Genomic DNA, 8,414 nt, shown 5'->3' with positions numbered 1-8,414 from the left:
ACTGGGAAGCCACGGCCTATCCCAGAAGTCAGCCTGCTATGCTGGGTCAGCTAGCAAGGTGCCATCATTTAAACCCCAGCTGGAGCCGATTGAGGGGTGGGGAGGAAGGAAGTGGAAGAAAGGTGGACGACAGATCAAGACCACAGGAAAAGAGTCAGGGGATGAGCCAAAGAAGCCAGGAAGGAGACAGAATAGAGGATGAGCCAGCAAGGACAGAGGTGGGAGGGAGAGAGGAAGAAGCATGAAAAGAAACTCTGGCAAGGGGAAAGGAGACCCAGCAGGGCTGGATGTTTGGAGAAAGCCCTAACACGTGAAGGGTGAGGCCGAGACCCAGGAGGTGGCCATGACGGTGAATGAGTCGGCCGGCTTACCTTGGGAGGGAGAGGAGGTTGTAGTAAGGCAGAACAGGTACATAAAGAGGACTGAACAAGTGCGCAAAGAGGATTCTGGAACATTGGGCAGTATCCAATGGTATTCCTCCAGTGAATGGGCCTAGTTGACATAGGCCTACCATTGGATCCTGCCCGTTATTTCCCAGCCAGTCCTTGGCCTTGCTGATTCATCCGGAAAGGTCTCTCGAGAGCCACTGGGACTTTCTCCATTGTCATCAGGGGTGAAAGGCCGAAGAAGAGTCGTCCTTACCTGACAGCGTCTTTCTGCCTTCCTCAACCTCGATGTCAGGTGTTGCATTGGCTATTGACAAAGTTAATATCACCGGCATCCCACATTACCATCATACTGTTGAATTGCTTACTTGACATTGTTTTCCATCATGAGCCACTGTATGCCTCAAGTTGAAAAGCTGAAGTCAGGCGTATTTATTTTGTTGATTCCTGAGATGGGAACTTTGGGAGCCCATGGAAGCAGAGGGATTTGAGATGCCCGCAGGGATATTGGTGGAGAATGCAGGCTGCAGACCAGTAGTGGTGGTGGCGGTGTTTCCCCACCCCGCCCTTCAGAAGCTTGTCTGTTTAACCAAAAGATTTGATCCCAGGAGCAACAACAGGTGCTGCATCTGTTAGCTGCCCAACAGATACAACTTTCATGTCAAAATGTTTATGGGACAACAACAGTCACAAGCATTGCTCTTCAACCAGATGTTGAGCACATGCAGCCTGCTCAGATGTCAGCTGAGCTAGTAGATGAAATGATTTTCAAGGCCTGTACTTATTTCAAAGATGACTGCAGAGGAAGACCCCGAGGCCTCATTGAATACTTCTGAATGTGTAGCAGGATGGCCAGAGGCACAGTGGGCCCCAATTCTGACACTTTGTCTCAGTGGAGCGGCATAAGAGGCAGTCAACGCTCTTCCAGCAGAAGAGGCAGTGCAATACTCAGAGAGGAAGGAAGTCATATTGGGGATACTCCGGCTCATCTTGGACATTTTCTCAATGGTGGTTTTAAAACTCCACAGTGGAGTTTTTACACCACCGTTGAGAAATGTGTTGTCTGGCGGGAAAACTCCATGGTGGAGTGATTTTTTTTTGGAAAACACTACATAGAATATCCATGCTGTGCAGAGGACAGTTCCTGCACAACCAGTGTGTGGTGTGGCGAGCTTCATGGAGTTCTCGGTTGCGTTGAGTTGACTTTTCCCACTGGCTACAGAGTTCCCTGGCAAGAGTGGCGAAAGGAGCGAGTGCCACTCTAGGAGAGCTGCTGGGATTGTTCTCCCCCCCCCCCCCCCAGCAATAAACGATGGAATACCATTGGGAGGACGGGGGGAAGAGAGGGTGGAGGATCTGTCAATCAAATGTCGCAATGGAGTTTACACAACTCCACGATAGCCCAGTCACGCAACGGTGGAGTTAGAACATGTTGTGTGGGGAGTACCTCCGAAAAAGCTCAACCATTGAGTGGAGTTTTCACACTGCATTGACTAACATGTCTGAACTGAGCCTCCGTTGAAGTGACGAGATGTATAGATGACATTTACGAGAGATTTGTTACGCCTCCTCAGTACATCCCAGGACTTTAGGGCATATGATTAAGGCTGTGTATGCTGGCTTAAGCCTGCCGTTAGGGCCTCTGAACAAGTTGCTGAGCTAATAATGTTAAAATAACATCCAGCTGTTCTCTACCTGGAATCTGATAGTTTAATGGCCCTGAGACACTGGATATGGCTACCCAGTTGATGGAGGCATTTTCCACGGCTGGGGATACTAATTACTGTACTAATTACATTTGTAGTCTGGGCCGTTAGAGGGGGGAAATTGTCAAACAAACGAAGTGTGATCCTGAGCTCCTTGATAGGTGAGTATTGGAAGAGGATAAAGACAAACTACGGATCCACCCCTGGCTGGACTTCCAAGTGAGGAAGCAGTCCATCTCTGGGGAAGTGGGTGATGCCCCTTAGTGTGGGCATGAGGTCCACATATGCCGGGATTGCCCTATTATGGGTTGCTGATTAGGTGATGGGGCTCCGGGGGAATGTGTGGGTAGTTCTGGCCCAGCTGGATGGAATGGCAGCTCAAGCTGTGGTAGATACTGGGCATGGGAGAACATTAGTCAGGAAGCCTTGCAGTTGGAGGACTCCTCCTAAGAAGGTGGGTAGACCTGACAGGTGGAGCCGGTGGGGGAGGCAGCAGCTGTTGCTGACGCACTTCTGTGATCTTTGTGTACTGTTCATGAGCACTAGAATACAGTTCTATCAAGGAAGAGCAGCTCCAGGAAATGTATTTGCAATACTCTGAATTAGCAGCAGCTGGAAGCAAGGTTGGTATTGAGCTTGGAGGTTTTGGTAAGAGGCTCAATCTGAGGAATCGAGTGCTGTGGTCGTTCTGGACTACCCCCTGCACCCTTGTCAACATCACATTGTTGAGCATGATTTTGCATTCTTTTTGATAGTTGCAGCATACTAGGGATGATTTTTTTTATTTTATTTTTTGAGACCTTGGAAGCACATTTCTGAAGCTGGGAGCTTTGAGCCTTGTGTCTGCCAGCTCACCGTTCTAAACAGGCTTCCAGTCCTTGAGCACAGCTTTGAAGTCTGAGTTTCAGAGACCTCTTAACCATGGGAGCACCCAGTCCTCTTTAAGTCGAAAAGGAGAATACTTAAGGCTGCCGAAAAGGTGCGCTGATTGTAGCTATTCAAGGCAGACCTCAAAGGACGGCAATTCTTTTGGCCTGAGCCCTTTGTCATTTGTATACCTGAAATAATAAAGCAGTCTTGTCTTTTTATATAAATATATATATATATCTATTTTTATACAGCCTTGTTTGCACAATAGTATTAACGTGTAAAAGCATTTATAAAGCTGGCGTATAAATTATCCTTCCAAGGGTTTGTATATGAATGTCTCAAACTTTCCCCTCGCTCGTCTGACCCACTGCTGTTGCTAGAAATAGATCACAGGGTTTCACTTCTGTCTGTACAAGCCAACGGCACCTCAATTTCTCTTGAGGAGACCTGCCCACCGACCCTTATTTCTGGGCACACCCCAGTTGTGTCCCTTAGGACCTAACCATGAACACGCCGTTCTCTTGGTGCCGGTTTTCTGAACATGCTGCCTCTTTTCAGTCAATATTTATACTCTCCTAGTTTTCAGTGCTGTTTTTTTTCTAGCTCAGAAATTACCTAAAAAATAGTTTCACATGTTGTCTGCCTTTTCTTCCAGTATATGCTATAAAGCCCAGTACTTATTTTGTAATGCATAATTTTATACAATAAAATAGCTTTTTTGGGGTAGCTGTTTCCCTTTTCTTTCACAGTGAGAAATCCGGCAGTTTTTATTCTTAAAGGCAGAGTTGTCTCGCAGGCTTGTTCCATCAACGTATTGGAGGTTAATCTGCTGTCCTGTCCCTTGTCCTGTTCTTAATGATAAGACTGTGTCATTTGGCTGCAAGACCTTAAATGCTCCAGACCTCTTCCTGTCTGCAAAATTGCTTTATGGACTTACCTAGGAGTTTTGCATCCGACCACACAAATGGACCAGTAACCCTATCTAAACTACTGCTATGTTATCTTCCCTATGACAAGATAATTGTATTGAGGTATTTAGGTCAAATAAAGCCTCCCACACACACACACACACACACACAAATGCTGTGGAGGTAAAATGTAATTAACCAGCATGTTTGAAGTAAATCTCAATTTCCAGTGTCTTGTTAGTACTGCAACTCTGGGTTGCTCCAGGTGGTTATGTTCAGAGGAGGGCAACCAGGATGATCAGGGTCTGGAAACAAAGCCCTATGAAGAGAGACTGAAAGAACTGGGCAGGTTTAGCCTGGAGAAAAGACAGAGGGGAGACATGATAGTACTCTTCAAATACTTGCAAGGTTGTCACACAGAGGAGGGCCAGGATCTCTTCTCGATCCTCCCAGAGCGCAGGACACGGAATAACGGGCTCAAGTTAGAGGAAGCCAGATTCCAGCTGGACATCAGGAAAAACGTCCTGACTGTTAGAGCAGTACGACAATGGAATCAGTTACCTAGGGAGGTTGTGGTCTCTCCCACACTAGAGGCCTTCAAGAGGCAGCTGGACAACCATCTGTCAGGGATGCTTTAGGGTGGATTCCTGCATTGAGCAGGGGGTTGGACTCGATGGCCTTGGAGGCCCCTTCGAACTCTGCTATTCTATGATTCTATGAAACAACCCCAAACACACTTGTTTGGGAGTAAGCTTCACTGTAGGACCTGCCAATAGATTGCCATATTCCACAAATTTGTAGTCTTATATGGCAGCCTTTTGTTTTTGCAGATTTCACTCTGAGTTTGTGGGAAATGTGTGTGTGATTTGTAAAAAATTTCAAAATGCAATACCTCTGCACACAAGTCAATATAAATTGAGGTGTCTACAGGCAGTGAAGTGCTGGATTTGGGCCAGGAGTCCATGGGGACGATTAGATGAACAGTTGCTGTTTTCTGAAGTGTATGAGATCTGGGGGATTTTGGGCTGGAATTCCATACCAGCCGTTTACAAAGTGGCTTAGTAGGGCAGGCAATAAAGCCTACTGCATTTTTAAAAGAAAACAAAACCACTGACCCCGTTCAGAAGACAGGCTAAGCCATGGTGGTTAAGCATCTTGAGCTAAACATGGCTTAGCATGTCCTGTGAACTATTCCTAACCATGGTGGCTACATAACCTTGATTCAAACACACTCGCATGGTTCAAACACACATTTGCCGCAAAAGGGTTAGTGGCCTAACCTTGGCTTGACGTGTTGTCTGAACAGGCCCACTGTTAAAGAATCTCATGCCTCAAACATACACATGTCTGTTTTCAGAGGGGTTTTTTTCCCGAATAGGAAAATACAGTGGAGTTGATTTGTAGCAGTCTCCCCATTTTGTCCTTTGTTGGGAAAGCGAATAATCTCTCACACGCATGTATGTGCACGCACGCACACATGTTGCCACCACCTGGTCAAGCCCTACTGTCATCCACTTCTTGGCCCACTGATTGCATTTCCCTTAAATCATAACACCACCCAAGTGTCAGGATAGGGTTTAACACTGACTACACTGCAGGGTGTTTGTGCGTGCTGCTCTCTCAGATGCAACCCTTGCGAATTGTGTGAATGGCTTTTTAAGGGTAAATTGCAAGTACAGGGCTGTGGTCCGGATCAGGTCTCTGGCTGTACAGGGCTTTAACCCTTTGCACACAACCCCACTGAAATCCCAGGCTAGATTGGGGCCTTATACTTGCTGTTTGCACTCTACATGTTGTAGTGGAGCAGTGGATGGTGCGCAAGAGAGGCGGCTTGCCTGTTTTCTATGCGCAATCCTGGGAAATATTATTATTATTATTATTATTATTATTATTATTATTATTATTATTATTTATTACATTTATATACTGCCCCATAGCTGAAGCTCTCTGGGCGGTTTACAAAAGTTAAAAACAGTAAACATTAAAAATATATTAAAAATTAACCCAAAAACAACAGTAGAAAAACAACAGTATCCATTTAAACAACAGTTCTGGGGTCTGTTAAAAAAAAAACTTAACGTTGTTAAATGCTATTAAATGCCTGGGAGAAGAGAAAAGTCTTGACCTGGCGCCTGAAAGATAACAGTGTTGGTGCCAGGTGAGCCTCATCGGGGAGATCATTCCACAGTTGGGGGGCCACCACCGAAAAGGCCGTCTCTCTTGTTGCCATCCTCCAAGCATCCCTCGGAGTAGGCACTCGGAGGAGGACCTTAGATGTTGAGCGCAGTGTACGGGGAGGTTCATGCCGGGAGAGGCGTTCCATCAGGTATTGCGGTCCCAAGCCATGTAGGGCTTTATAGGTCAAAACCAGTACCTTGAATTGGGCTCAGGAACGTATAGGCAGCCAATGCAAGCGGGAGAGCTGCAGCCAATTAGTGCAGAGACCATCTTGGCTGGGGATGATGGGAGTTGGACTATAGCCAGAGTGCACCAGGTTGGGGAAGGCTCGGTGCAAGGCAGCTTTCTACACCAGGAGTAGTTGCTTGGCATGCAGAAAGCCTTACGCTCAAACCCTGGCCTCCTTCAAAGGAATGGGGGTAGCTGGGGAAGGGATTTCTCTGTAGGAAACCCTGGGCAGGTGCAAGAGAGGACAGGGTTGCCCCTTCATTAACAGCCCAGGCCAGCTCCAGCACTTGGACAAGACACCCCCATTGATGCCAGCTGCTTGATTGCTGCTCCTGCCTCTCTCTTCGTTGCTACCAAGTGCTGGATTGCCAGGCAGAGAGAACCAGTGAGTAAGGAGGCCGGGGCTTCTGCTGGTTCTCTTCGCCACCTCTGTTGTCTGGGCCAGATCGAGAGGCAGGTAAACAAGTAGGTTGCAATGGGGGAAAAGGAGGAGCAGGTCTAGGGGGTTCTTGTTAGTGGGCCCTTGCTGCAATGTGGGCCCTTGGCAGGTGCCTGACCAGGCCGACCCAGGATGCTGGAGAATGTGTATATGCGCGGAGGCACCTGCCTGCCTTCTTCACCTCCTCCAGTGTTTGGGCCAGAGCGAGAGGCAGGTAAACAAGCAGGTGGCCGTGCAGAAGAGGAGGCAGAGCAGCTCCAAGGGGCTCTTCTCAAGGCAAAGGCTATAAAACAAGTCAATAAATGCACATACAAGACGGGGAGAGGGGGGAGCTCTGTGCGCCAGGCTGAGCTGCCTGCAATGAGCAGGCGATGAAAACGTAACCATAGGGGGGAAAGGGGAGTCAAGCTGCTCGGAAGGCAAAGTCCGGAGAAAGGAGGGAGGCTGCAGGGAGAAGGGCTGAAGTCCAATGTAAGTCCTACACAGAGTAGACCCATTGAAATGAATGGGGCTTAAGTGAATCATGTGTAGACCCGTTGAAATGAATGGGGCTTAAGTGAATCATGTGTAGAGTAGACCCGTTGAAATGAATGAGGCTTAAGTGAGTCATGCGTAGACCCGTTGAAATGAATGGGGCTTAAGTGAATCATGTGTAGACCCGTTGAAATGAATGGGGCTTAAGTGAATCATGTGTAGACCCATTGAAATGAATGGGGCTTAAGTGAATCATGTGTAGACCCGTTGAAATGAATGGGGCTTAAGTGAATCATGTGTAGACCCGTTGAAATGAATGGGGCTTAAGTGAATCATGTGTAGAGTAGACCCGTTGAAATGAATGAGGCTTAAGTGAGTCATGCGTAGACCCGTTGAAATGAATGAGGCTTAAGTGAATCATGTGTAGACCCGTTGAAATGAATGGGGCTTAAGTGAATCATGTGTAGACCCATTGAAATGAATGGGGCTTAAGTGAATCATGTGTAGACCCGTTGAAATGAATGGGGCTTAAGTGAATCATGTGTAGACCCGTTGAAATGAATGGGGCTTAAGTGAGTCATGCGTAGACCCGTTGAAATGAATGGGGCTTAAGTGAGTCATGCGTAGACCCGTTGAAATGAATGAGGCTTAAGTGAATCATGTGTAGACCCGTTGAAATGAATGGGGCTTAAGTGAGTCATGCGTAGACCCGTTGAAATGAATGGGGCTTAAGTGAATCATGTGTAGAGTAGACCCGTTGAAATGAATGAGGCTTAAGTGAGTCATGCGTAGAGTAGACCCGTTGAAATGAATGGGGCTTAAGTTATGATTAACTCAAGCCCCATTCATTCCAGTGGATGTACTCTAAGTAGGACTTCCTTTGAATTCTGCTCAAGGAGCCCTCATCTGATGCCTCTCCCAAGATGGCGCCCGCCAAGGCCCAGATCAGGCTCCCTCAGTCCCTCTTCCCAGAAGCCCTCCTTTCCTCCATCGTACTCACTAAAGTATCCCTTCACAGAGACCTCTTCAACATGGCGCCCGCCCCGCCCTCTTTTCCCTTCTTCCCGAGAGCCGTTCTCTCCTCCCCAGCCCGATGAGCTCGGCTGCGCAGGCGCACTCCTCACCCCGTCGCCGGAGAGACCTTCTCAAGATGGCGCCGGGGCCCTTTTCCCTCCTTCCCAGCATCCGTTCCTTCCCCGCCTGACCTCCGTTGCTGACGCGCGTC

Source organism: Elgaria multicarinata, chromosome 21, assembly GCF_023053635.1.
Source record: "Elgaria multicarinata webbii isolate HBS135686 ecotype San Diego chromosome 21, rElgMul1.1.pri, whole genome shotgun sequence".
NCBI classification, from domain to species: Eukaryota; Metazoa; Chordata; class Lepidosauria; order Squamata; family Anguidae; genus Elgaria; species Elgaria multicarinata.
This window is presented reverse-complemented; position numbering follows the sequence as displayed.